This window comes from Pipistrellus hanaki, assembly GCF_964339955.1.
Source record: "Pipistrellus hanaki genome assembly, chromosome: 10".
NCBI lineage: Eukaryota > Metazoa > Chordata > Mammalia > Chiroptera > Vespertilionidae > Pipistrellus > Pipistrellus hanaki.
In genome coordinates, this window is record NC_140512.1 from 59,682,229 (window position 1) to 59,695,803 (window position 13,575).

Here is a 13,575-nt window from a genome sequence, read left to right on the forward strand (position 1 = left end):
TTATGTATGCTTATCTACATAAATAATTTACATCATTACAATGGTTGCGGTGTGACAAGCTGTTCGCATTATGTTCCAACCAACTTACTGAGCCTGACGCAGCAGGTTGATTTCAGAGAAGAAGGGAGAGGGAGAAGGAGAGGGACAGGGAGACAGAAACATCAATGATGAGAAAGAATCATTGCTGTGGTGCCCTCAGCTGCCCCCTGCACGCCCCCTACTGGGAATTGAACCTGCAACCTGGCCATGTGCCCTTGACCAGAATAGAATCCGGGACCCTTCAGTCTGCAGGCCCATGCTCTATCCACTGAGCCAAACAGGCTAGGGATGTACATGCTTGTTTTAGGTGCCGAGGTGCAGCAGGGAATAACGAAATGTTCTTACTCTGTGTGTGTGGTTACCGGAGGCAAACAATGTATAAGTAACATGTCCCTGTGTAAGCATAGAATGCATTATGTGTATAGTGCATAGAAATCATTGAATATAAGAGTATAAAATGCTAGCTAGAGATAATAAATGCCATCAGCAAAAGAGAAGCTGCTAGGAACAGTGGTCGGAAAGGTCGTCTTTGATGAGGAGTTTGAGCAGCAACTCACTGAAGCAAAGGAGTAAGCCCGGCCTTCGCTGCTCTCAGGAGGCTCTGGCCCACAGCTGCACAGCTTCAGGGAGGCTTGCCACCTGCCGAAGCTCAAAGGGAGGAGCTAGGAGAGCCAGAGGCAGCACCTGCTCCCTCGGGTGGTCCCCTCTACTCAGCCTCTCCACCACGGGGTCCTGAGGGTCCCCACCCGGTGCCCACACCGGCCTCTACCACCAGGCAGCGTGCTGCAGGTCTGGCTACTGTCCTGGTTGGGACTGTCCCAGTGGAGACCTGGATGCCCTCTGGCCCCTGGGTGACCCGGGGCCTGAGTGGTTGAAGGAGGACAGACAGCAGGAGCCCTGACTGCGCACTGTGGCCTTCTGGCTGCAGCACCTTCCAGGGGTTCCCTCCCTAGACTCCCTGTCCTGGCCCAGGGGACCAGGGAGTTTGCAAAGGGCATTCCTGCGTGTGAGAGCCCGCCCCCACCAGGCCCATGTTCCCCAGACCCTCCCGTGATGGGACCCATTACATGGACACCTGGAGGCAGGCAGGAGGCTCTGCTTAATATAAATTTATTTATTTGTGAATAAACTGCTGGTGTAAAAAATAAAGATTCAAAGTAAGGACAAAATCGGTTTTATGAAGTTCAGAAAGGCATAATAAGGAGGATTTACTTCAAGAGAGTAGAGAAGTCTGCCAAGAAGCAGAGAGATTTTCTCCTGGAGTGTGAATCATCTATGACCTCTCACTTTAAGGGTTAGCACTCCGAATATTAACAAATCACAGTTCTAAGTAGGGAGACAACAGCAGGCTTTATTAGAGTGGTGAATTTGTTTCAAGATGAAAGCATTGCTAGTAATGACAAAGTGATCATTGGAATATTTAAACAGGAATCTTTTTAATTTGGTTTGGAATGCATTTCAAAAATCCCAACAAATAAACAGTGTTTTGCTATGCGTTTTCGTTGACATAGATCTCATTTGGTTAACATCATGGCAAGATTCTATCTGAATTTTTTCTTGAAAACTTTGGAACACTCTGGCCAATCACGAACATAGTTTTGGATTGAGTTGAGGCCTTAAGTCATATTAAAGTGTTTATTAAAAGCTATGATTTATTTTGAGCAATAGTAGGTTTTATAAAATGTAGGTAATGGGGATTGACTTTCTCAGGAAAGGAAGGGAAAGAAAAGGAGAAGTTTGTTCTGCAATTACAAAAGCCTGATTATAGAATATTTTAAAAGAAATATGGCTTTGCCCCATATGCAATGATATCTGCATCTGAATATTTAAAAGAGCTCATTTGGGAATTTCACTAATTAGTAGTCAGCAATGATTTGCAATTTTGATTTTTTATTATTACTTGTGAGCCAATTGCTTGTCAGGGGTATCTTTTATATGTAAGTCATCACTTCTTTGTGCTTGGAAGTGTCTGATCTTTCAGATGAAGGGCTAATTGTTGTGCCTTTAATATAAGTATTTCCAGCATCCTATGATCAGCTTTTGACAAGTTTTCATCATTCTCCTCATCTCATTACTCGGTTTTTGAGGGTTCATTGTTTATAATTGTCAATTAGTAATATGTTATGTATTGTTTTATATAATCAAACTACCACAAAAGTGGTGGTGAATTTTTTTTTTATAGAAAATATCCAATAACTAATTGCACCTCTGCCCTCCCCAGGCACTCATCCCCCCACATACACATACACATGCAATGAACTGAACAGGGGGCAGAATCTGTCTCCAAGATAGCACAGTCCACTCCAAAGACAAGGGATGAAAGAGTCTAACATACCCTTTTCTGAAATTTGCATAACACTGCCCTACTCATGAAGAGTTAACATTATTTCATCTAACCCCCACATGGAAACCAAACTTCAAAGAGGCCAGTTCTGGCAGAAAGAACAGTCATGGGTGCCGCGGGTCTGGAGCACGGCCTCGCGGCAGGAGCCTGGGATGCGGCTGAGGAAGCACAGCCAAAACGCACCTGTGATGCTGGCCTGGCAGCAGGACCGCATCGGGGGGATGCTCTTTGTGCAGGGGAGACAAGGGGGGCCTCCTGAGCAATGTCTATGGCACTGGAGAAAGGGTTGGACACCATGTGGAATAAAGATGCCGTTTGTTTGGATATTCTGTTCGTTTTCAAGTGGAAAATTCAGCAAGGCCTTCCTGCCAGGGGCTGTCCTGTCCTGGAGGAATTTGGACTTGGTGCCTTTGGGTCCTGGGCAGCTTCTGCTTTGTCTGCAGGCATCGGGGCTTTTTCTCTGGCGAAGCATCATCGTGCTGGCAGTGATGAATCAAGGTGAATGTCAGATTGGAAATGAGGAGAGAAAATCATCTCTCAGATGACAGAATTACAGTGCTGAGAGCCTGGATGGTGGGCACTGACCACCAAGAGTTGTGGTGTTATCTTAGGGCTGCTTGGCTGTCATAAGCAAACCGAGGAACAAGAGATGTTAAATCTAACCAGATTTCTTGTTCTGGAACATTTTTCAAAGACAAAAGCCCCAGTGGAATTCAAATAGAAACATTCCCCTGACACGTGTGACGATAACCAAATACATACAAATAGTGCGTGGTACTTGGGCTGGACCTGCTAGCTTGTGCACATCGATGAGCACGTTTGTTGCATATGTTATTATCTTCAAACAAGGCAGCAGTTCAACAGTTTGCTTCAAGAGATGGATAAGGACAACTAACATATCTTATGTTTTGCAAATATTCTTGCTCTTAGAATTCTATTCTAACATATCTTATGTTTTGCAAATTTTCTTGCTCCTAGAATTGTGGGTGAACTCTGGGGGTAGCATTAAGAACCAACCTTGGCTCTCTGTGTTTTTTCCTTCTCTCCACTTTTTCAAGTGCTATCCTGCTCCTCACTCTTCTTCCCATATGTCTCAGCACATGCTGTCCTGGGGCTGATGGGCGATGTAGGTGTGATGTCTTGCCTAAAATAAAAGTCTAAAACACGGTCTGGAAAAAGCAACAGCCACCAACCACACGTTGGGCACAGCAAAGGTGACAGCTGCTGCTTGAGGAGGCCTGTGGTTTTCACGGCTACAGAGCACCCAGCTCGAGGTCCCACATTCTGTTTCTTCCCAACATGCCATGTGTCAGTGATCCACGTGCTCCTTCTGTGGCGGCAGCACTGATCCTCGAGGCTGCAGCCACTCTCACTGTAGCTGCTCTTGCTAAGGCACATGCAGTAGCATCTACAGTGTTCACTTCCTGACGGGAAAGAGCCTCTATGGCCATGCAGAGGCTCTGCTCGGTGCTGCTTCCTAACCTCCCACTGCGAGATCACTGGGCTGAACTGGGAAGGGACAGGGAGACCTATGTCGGTCCTGACTTGGCCCTGACACAGTTTCTGAATTGGATCAATGTCCATTGTTGCTGCCTTTTTCTAAGGAGGAGAGGGTTTTTATGATTAATTCAGAATCACATATCTAGCCGTGGTGATTTTTAAAAGATATATATTTTATTGATTTTTTTACAGAGAGGAAGAGAGAGGGATAGAGAGTTAGAAACATCGATGAGAGAGAATCATCGATCAGCTGCCTCTTGCACATCCTCTACTGGGGATGTGCCCACAACCAAGGTACATGCCCTTGACCAGAATCGAACCTGGGATCTTTCAGTTCACAGGACAACACTCTCTCCACTGAGCCAAACTGGTTTTGGCGTTGGTGATTTTTCTTGAAAAGGTTTAAATTTCCTTCCATCCCCCCCCCCCCCGCCCCCGTGATTTCCCACATATTTTTTATTTTTAAGAGAAAAGCTCCTCTCTACTGTATTTCAGATTCCGTCCTCCTGGCCACACTCACCAGGGGTCCCTTTCTTACGCACCCTGCAAAAATCTACCAGACTGGATAAGGCTTGCTGCCCTGAAGACCTGCTCTCACCTTCCCTCCAAGCCATCAGACCAGTAGTGAGGTCCACCAGGTGAAGGATCATCCTTTGGCCTTTGAAGAAACACACTCCATTGTGAGTTTTGGGGACTTGCACAATAGTTCTCTGCTAGCGAGTCCAACCCCCTGAGCCTTTCATTCCCCCCTCCCTCCACCCCACTCTCCACACACACAGTTCGCTGCCAGGGCAGTTCTGGTATTGCTCTTCATTTAATGGCAGCAAACACCAGGTGTCAAGAGACTTCCCAGCAGTGCTCCTGGGCTTGGGCTCTCAGCCAGGACATTCAATCCTGTCTCCCAGGAGCATGCTCCCCTGTGCACAAACTCTGCTTTATCCAGGCTTCTGTTTTGCCATCAGCATCCCTCCTAGGCATACTTTCCTGGTTCCAGCTGGTAGAGCCAGAGCCTGCAGCTTGTTCAGAGTAACATGTGAGGGAGGGACGCTGTAGAAAGAAGAGGAAGGAGCTATGGGAGAATCCAATCGGTGGTTGCTTTAGGGAGAGTCTAGTGTCATCCCCATACAGCGGGAATTTGGGAGTATAAATCGTACCACAAACACTGTTCCACCTGGAGACCAGGGAGCAGGTGTTTATACTCACATCTAGTCAATCATTGGCCATTGGCAAGGGGCAAATGGCATCGAGGTAGCTTCGGTCACCCATGGGAACTCTTCCAGATAGAATGCGAGGTGTGATGCCTAGAGAAAAACCAAATGTATCTAGGGAATTTTCCTCTCTAGTTTGGTAGAAGAGAAATGTCTGCTGCCCGAACAATAGCAGTGGAGTAGAAAACAAAGCTTTGGCAACAAACCATCAGAAGTGGGAAGAAGCCTTTCAACTGTTAAAGGGCAGTTGGGATAACATGAATTAAACCAATTCCTTCGTAACCTGTCTTTAAGGCATGAGATGAACGTTTGGACTATAGTTTATTTATTTTTTTTTTCCAGAGTTGGTTGCTTTTTCAAATTAGTTAAAATTATTCTCTGAACCAAGTTTTTCTGATGCTAAATCTATCCGTCTTTAAGAACAAGGTACCTAGGTAGAGTTAGTAGGTAACTTACCAAAACAAGCCGAAAAGCAAAACTATTATGAGGGCCCAAATCTCTAATGGAGAGTTCGCTCTTCATTTGCTGGAACTCAGTAACTTGCCACAGTTCTCCAGTCAGTGTTCGAGTTTTGAACAGGTTGGTTTGTGATCAGATCTTCCTGTCGGCATCAAGGAGAAACCAAAGAAGGGCCGTGTACTGTGTTGCTTGCTCCACAGCAGTGCCCTTATTCAGCGTGCCATCAATATTTATTGAGTAGATAAGTATTCAGCTTGTTTTTGTGATAACATTAATTTTACAGGTTAGCACATTGATTAACATTTTATCTCAGTATGTTATTGAAATTTAAAATATTTACAATAGAGAAATAGGATATGCGGATTATCTAAAGTTGGGACAGATCTGCTTAAACATACTTTGATCTAGCTGGGCACGTTGAAAAGAACTTTGTAGACTCATGGATTTTTTTTTTTTTTTTTTTCAGTGAAGACTACGTTAGGGGTATCTGTTAATAAGGATTCAGGGAAGAAAACTGAAATGTTTAGACAGTGTTCACATTTTGTCAAATTTAGATATTTATTTATTTATTTATTTATTTGCGGGGGAGTTCTGTTTGTTTGTTTTTTGTTTTGTTTTTTTTTTAGTGTTTTTTTTTATTGAATTATTATCTGTGTACATATCTTACCATTGTCCCCCCTCCCCCATACATACCTTCCCTCCCCAGAGTTTTGTGTCCATTGGTTGTACTTATATGGATGTATACAAGTCCTTTGGTTGATCTCTTATCTCCCCCAGATCTTCCTACCTTCCCTGCTGTAATTTGACAGTCTACTTGTTGCTTTACTGTCTCTATATCTATCTTTTGGTTCATCAGTTTATAATGTTCTTTGTTATCCATAAATGAGTGAGGTCATGTGGTGTTTCTCTTTTATTGACTGGCTTATTTCACTCAGCATGATGTTTTCCAATTCCATCCAGGTTGCTGCAAATGATGAGAATTCCTTCTCTTTTATGGCAGCATAGTATTCCATTGTGTAGATGTACCATAGTTTTTGGATCCACTCATCTGCTGACGGCACCTAGGCTGCTTCCAAATCCTACTATTATAGATTTTGCTGCTATGAACATAGGGGTGCATATATCCTTTCTGATTGGTGTTTCAAGTTTCTTGGGATATAATCCTAGGAGTGGGATTACTGGGTCAAATGGGAGTTCCATTTTCAGTTTTTTGAGGAAACTCTATACTGTTCTCCACAGTGGCTGCACCAGTCTGCATTCCCACCAGCAGTGCACAAGGATTCCTTTTTCTCTGCAACCTCGCCAACACTTGTTGTTTGTTGATTTATTGATAATGGCCTTTCTGACAGGTGTGAGATGGTACTGCATTGTGCCAGGAACATTGTTATGTCTGCTTTAATCTGAGAGCTTTTTAATCAGCTCCTCGATGATAATCTATTAAGATCCACGAACTATTAAGGCCCTTTAGATAATCCGCATATCCTATTTCTCTATTGTAAATATTTTAAATTTCAATAGTTGATAATAGATGATATTCTATTAAGGCTTCCCTTGTCATGAGGCCCTGCTTCCCCCACAGGCACATGAAGCACAGAATAAACTTCCCTAATGTTGTGAATGATTGGAGGAATCACACTATATACAGACGACGCATGTGTCTCTTTGCCATATTTCTCTTTTCTTGGCATAGGTTCCAGTTAAAGCATAATCATGTTGAGTCCTCCCTTATCATTTCTCCTGTTTTTAAAGAGGCATCTCCTTCCAGCTTCCATTTATTATAGGACTGCTTATCAACACGAGGCACTGCAATGCATGTACACACACATTCCTAAACTTCATACCATCCTGCCATGTTAGTGCCCCATTTATAGATGAGAACAGAAGGCTTAAATTAGCTTATAAACAAGTGGCAAAAGTAGAACTGGGATCTTTGTTTTACTGTAAAACCATGTTCTTTCCAGTATGCCCTGCAGATACACCCAACTCCAAATGATGAGTTTATGATTGTTTCAGCTTCAGCACAATCTTGTTAATCCCTTTAGATCAGTCCTTAGGAGAAGGTGGTTCTTATATGGGTTCTGGGTTCACTCGTTCTTGACTCTTATGCTTGTTACCCCTCGTTAAAAATATTCTTAGCTACTGATTCATCACCACACAGAGGTATAAATTCTAGAATAGCTTTGGCTTTCAAATCTCTGCAGCAATTCCCTCCTCCGACTTCCAAGGGAATTTTAGGTTCCCAAGCCATGTGAAATTCCGATTCTGAACCCCAAAATTAGGCAGCAGCTTGTCCCTGGTAGCACTGGCGGGGAATAGGCCTCTCTTCTTTCCCTTCCTCCCACCTATGCAGCTGTCCTCTATCCAGAGCATATCACCTCGTAACTGGAGCTCTCACTGGTTAATACAAGTGTGAGGACAAAATAGATGAGTGTGTCGGAAAGTGAGGTGGGGAACAAACATACGAACACACACGTGGAGAAGAGACCCAGCAGGAAACCTCTCCTCACTTTCCAGACCCTAAGCTGTGAAGTCTCACATCCCGTGTGGTTCAGGGTTCAGAATCTGGAAAAAGTTCACACACAAATGAAAGAGAAGAGACAAGAAATAATATTTTGGAAATCAGGGGACCAGGTGGGAGCCCAACTCAAGGGAAAGGACTTCACTGGTGTTCAGGCCTCAACAACCTTTTATTTAATTTTTGGATATACATCTAGCCCTTAGTCAGGAAGGTAATTATGGTAACAGACAGGCTATCCTAAAGGTCAGTAAATATTAGAAAGATTTACTTTGAGACTATTTGGAAGTTGCTTGAGCCTTCATTGTATGAATTAAACAATAGGTGCATAGCTCTGGCCCTTGCCAGGGGCTCAAGGGTTACCAGCATTCTGGGATCCTTGTTTACACTTTTCTTTCTTTCTTTTTTTCTTTAATATTTTTTATTGATTTTTTTTTTTTTTTTTTTTTTTTTTTTTTTTTTATAGAGATGAAGAGAGAGGGTAGAGAGTTAGAAACATCGATGAGAGAGAATCATCAATCAGCTGCCTCTTGTACACCCCCCACTGGAGATGTGCCCGCAACCAAGGTACATGCCCTTGACCAGAATCGAACCTGGGACCTTTCAGTCAGCAGGCCGATGCTCTATCCACTGAGCCAAACCGGTTTTGGCAGTTTACACTTTTCTGATAGTAAAGACAATGGGTGTCTTTACTAACTAAGCTTATCTATGCGAACAGTACACATGTGATTTGTTGAGTTTCTTCTAGAAATGCCAGGTACTTTCATATTTTATGTGGGCTTTACAACCTATGAAAGAAGGGGTATTATTTCACTGTTCAATAGGTGAGAAATCTAAAGCTCAGGAGGTTAAGTAAGTTGCCAAGGTGACAGGCCTAGAAAGTAATGAGGCCGTATTGGCTCCCACCATCAGCTCTGAGTCATTCTGCTGAGAAGCTGCAGACACAGATTATGTGGTGGGCGGGGCACCCTGGGGTTGGGAGCCTGGCAGCCCTTCCAGTCTGCTCTGCTGCCCTGGGCAAAGGGAAGGCTCATTTCCTTCTCTATGATGTGATGTGAATTGTAAGTAGTTTCTATTATTGATGTTCGAAGGCCTTTGAAGGAAAGGCAGAACTGGGCAAGGGAAAAGCATTTCACACCTTTGCTGCTCCTGTTTCTTGCAAGTCTGGGTTTTACAGGACAGTGCCAGGTTGATCATTATTCTTTCCTGCAATGAAAAAGAGGGAGATACTTTTTACTTAAAAGGGAAATATTCTTAAAGTCCGAGGAAATGAAAAGGATTAAAAAAAAAGGTTAAATTTCTCTTTTGACATTTTCTGTTACATTGACATTTTCTGTGGTATTTGGTTGGGGGTGAGACTTTTTCTGTTTTCCTTTGTTTATGTTTGCCTTCACACAAATCAAGCTCTTTATTTTAAACAATTTCTATTTGTTGTTGTTGTTTTTTTCCCTTTCTGATTTATAGGGGCATGTCTCTCCAAGAAAATACAAATCACTTTTATTTGGTTCAAGGTTAAAATAAAGTTTAAAGAAAGATGTATGCTGTTTTCCTTTGTTAAAAAATTTATACTTGAAATATATGTACCCCGGAAGAGAAATAAGTGAAGGTTTCCCTGTTTGAAGGGATTTTAAGTATTTAGCTTCTGCAGAAAAACATAATTATATAAACACAAAACCATATTTACGCAATACACGCAATTTTGTTTAACTCAATATTGAAAGGCAGGATGAATAATTTAGGTCTAAACTCTTCTTTGGTGTAAAGAAATATCAATGTTATGCTAAGTGAAATAAGCCAGTCAGTGAAAGATAAATACCACATGATCTCACTCATTTTTGGAATATAAAGAACATTATAAACTGCTATTACAAAAATAGATACAGAGGCAAAGAAGCATGAAACAGACTGTCAAACTACAGTCTGTGGGAAGGCAGGGGAGGGTTGGGGGGCAGGGGTAAATGATCAACGGAAGGACTTGTATGCATGCATATAAGCATAACTAATGGATGCAAGACACTGGGGGAGGATGGAGGTCAATGGGTGGGGCGGGGGAGGGGAGGAGACATGTGTACTACTATTTGTAATACCTTAAACAATAAAATAAAATAAATTCTAAAAAAGAGAGAAAGAAATGTCAATGTAACACTTCTCCAAGGAGCAGGAGTGAAAGCCTCCTGACTCAGATGGTGAGGCTAGCAAGCTGCCTTTCAATAGGTTCCCGCATTAGCAAGTCAGTTCTCAGGAGGACTAACGGTGTGGATAATTGCTTAATACACAATTTTTCTGGTTTAAGAGTTAGAGAATTATAGCATTTCAAGAATTGATGGGACTGTTAATGGTTTTAGCCTTTCCATGAAGTACACCTGTTTTACTGATGTTTTCTCTCTTTTAAAAAAATTACATCTGCGTATCACAATAGAGAAAGTACCTTGTACTGTCTTCCCTTGTATGAAGCCATTTTAGTTTGCGAGGCTTACCACAACAATACCACAAAGAGAGTGGCTTCAAACAACAAAATTGTATTTGTTCACAGTTCAGGAAGCCCGAAGTCCAAAATCAGAGTGTCAGCCTCTCCCAGCCACAGTGGCTCAGTGGTTGAGCATCGACCTATGAACCAGGAGGTCATGGTTCGATTCCCAGTCAGAGCACATGCCCGGGTTTTGGGCTCGGGTTCAATCCCCAATGTGGGGCATGCAGGAGGAAGCCAATCAATGATTTGCTCTCATCATTGATGTTTTTTCCTCTCTCTCTCCCACTCCCTTCCTCTGTGCAATAAAGAAAAGATTCCTATCTAATAAAAGGGTAATATGCAGCTTGACCATCACTTCCAGCACACAATATGGCTGCCCCCATGTGGTCAAAGATCCTGGCCCCATGTGGACACAAGATGGCCACCACAAGATGGCCAGCAGGGGAGGGCAGTTGAGAGGGACCAGGCTTGCAAGGGAGGGCAGTTGGAGGCGATCAACCCTGCAGGGGAGTCCAGTTAGGGGTGACCAGGCCAGCAGAGGAGGGCAGTTGGGGGGAAAACAGCCTGGCAGGGGAGCAGTTAGGCATCAATCAGGCTGGCAGCGGAGTGGTTAGGGGATGATCAGGCTGGCAGGCAGAAGCAATTAGGGGCAATCAGGAAGGTAGGCAGGTGAGCAGTTGGGAGCTAGCAGTCCTGGATTGTGAAAGGGATGTCCGACTGCCTGTTTAGGCCCGGTGAGATCAGGCCTAAATGGGCAGTCGGACATCCCTTGAGGGATCCCAGATTGGAGAGGGTGCAGGCTGGGCTAAAGGGACACCCCCAAATTTCATGCAGAGGGCCTCTAGTATATTTTTTTTAAATTAAAAATAATTACCCAATTAGGACCCTAACTGCTATGTGGGAATACTCAGTCATTGTGAAGTTATTGAGAATCATAACTCTCTTGGTGAAGGGAAACATCTATGACTTTTATGTGTTGACAGTTAAACCTTTCTTTTGATATGTATTGGCTTATGTAGCTATATGTTCAGGAACTGAGGGCACATTGCTGGGCTCTTCAGTGGGAGAAATGTGTCCCATATTTCTGGGGGAAGGTTTGTGCCCAAAAAAGTGTTTCACTCAAATCAAGTAGTCTGGGTCTTTTGTATCAAGGACAAATCAAGTATGAATGCTACTCTTTGAAAACCCTGAAATTGTATGTAAAATTTCACATAAAATTTTCATATGTACTTTTTGGGAGTGTAACTCTTAACTTCTAACTAATATTCAAAGGACGTTATGATGTAGGCAAAGTAAAGAGCAGCTAATTTATGAGAATAGCAATCAACCTCTGACCACTCCTATTTGTCTGATCTTATCTCTTTTCAATCTCCTTTGAGTTGATGGAACACAATGAACTTCATTTTATTCAGGACTTTTGTTCTACAAGAAATACTTTTCCTTCTCTCCCTGCCACCCCTACCACTTTCTCTCCCCTTGGGCTTCTCCCCAGACTTCAAGTCTTAGCTTAGATTTCATCTCTTAGACTTTTCCATCTAATGCAGATTCTCTGCTTCCCATATATTTCATTTAAAACACATTAAAATGTGTATGTAATTTATTTACTTTTAATCTACACCCCCAAATAGATAAGGATCTTGTCTATTTTGTTTCCTTTCAAATTTCAAGTGCCTACCTCAGTGCCCACAAATAGTAGGTGTTCAGAAAATATTTGTTGAATATATTGAGAGCACACTTTGACATTAGGTAAGAACCTAAAAGGGCACTAGATTGATGGAATTACTAGAGGCCCAGTGCATGAAATTTGTGCATGGGGGCGGGGGGGGGGGCGGGGTGTTCACCTCAGCCCAGACTGCACCCACTTCAATCTGGGACCCCTTGGGGGACATCCCTCTTAAAATCCTGGACTGCTGGCTCCTAATTGCTCACCTGCCTGCCTGCCTGGTCATTTCTAACTGCTCGCTGCCCCCCTTTGCTGGCCTGATTACCCCTCAATGTCTCTGTGTGCCAGCTTGATCGCCCCTAACTGCCCCCCTGCTGCTGGCCGAGTGACCCCCGACTGCCCCCTTCCTACCAGCCTGGTCACCCCTTATTGGCCCTCGCCAGTCTGGTCACCCCCAAATGTGAAAGATATATCTATAAATATTAGCCCTTCTTTCAATAGTTATTCTAGTCCACTTTTAAATTTCTGCAGAGAGTCACATGAGATATGGGAATCTGATCTTTGCATTTACAATGTCCTAATTTTTCAGCTAAAGAGGCACAATCTGCTTAGGTTATAGTTATATTTGTAGATTTCTAGGTTCAATAAAATATTTTAAACAATTTTATATTTATTTATTTATTTATGACCTAATTTTTCTATGACAACATAAGGGACTGCATTTAAAAATTTCTGACAAAAGCAGCACACAATCATATTGAAGAAAAATTTAAATAAGTAAACAAAATTTAAAAATAAAGCATATGAAATAAAACTGTATTGAATGTCCTTTGGGTGAGATACTTTTATCTATTTTATCTATACTTGATTATTATAAATTTATTGTTATAAATAAATAAAATGTCATTTTTAATAAGCAGTCTAAATGATTAAGATAAGGAATAAAGCCAAACCAACTGAAGAGAATGAATATGGCAGATTATTCTTAAAATTATTATCCAGGAAAAAATAAAATAAGCCAACTCAGTCCTTTTGGTCATGTCGATTTAATTATACTCCAGGAGGGCAGAAGTTTTTGTTAGTTTGTTCACTGCTTAATTCCTGTGCCCAGAAAAATACCTGCCATATATTAATACCAAGAATATCATTTGGTGAATGAGTTAACTAGGAAAATATAATAAAACTGTGACTTCTATGTGTTTTATAGGCCCCTTTGACAGAATAAATCTAACTAATCAAAATGCATTTTTCACTGTCTTCCGTGTTTGGAACTACAGAATCTGCCTCTGCTTTACGTGTGCGGAGACCTGGGCTGGTACGTTTTGGCCTCTTTGGTTTTTCTTGCTTTACAAGTCCAGCAAAATTAAGAACTGGACT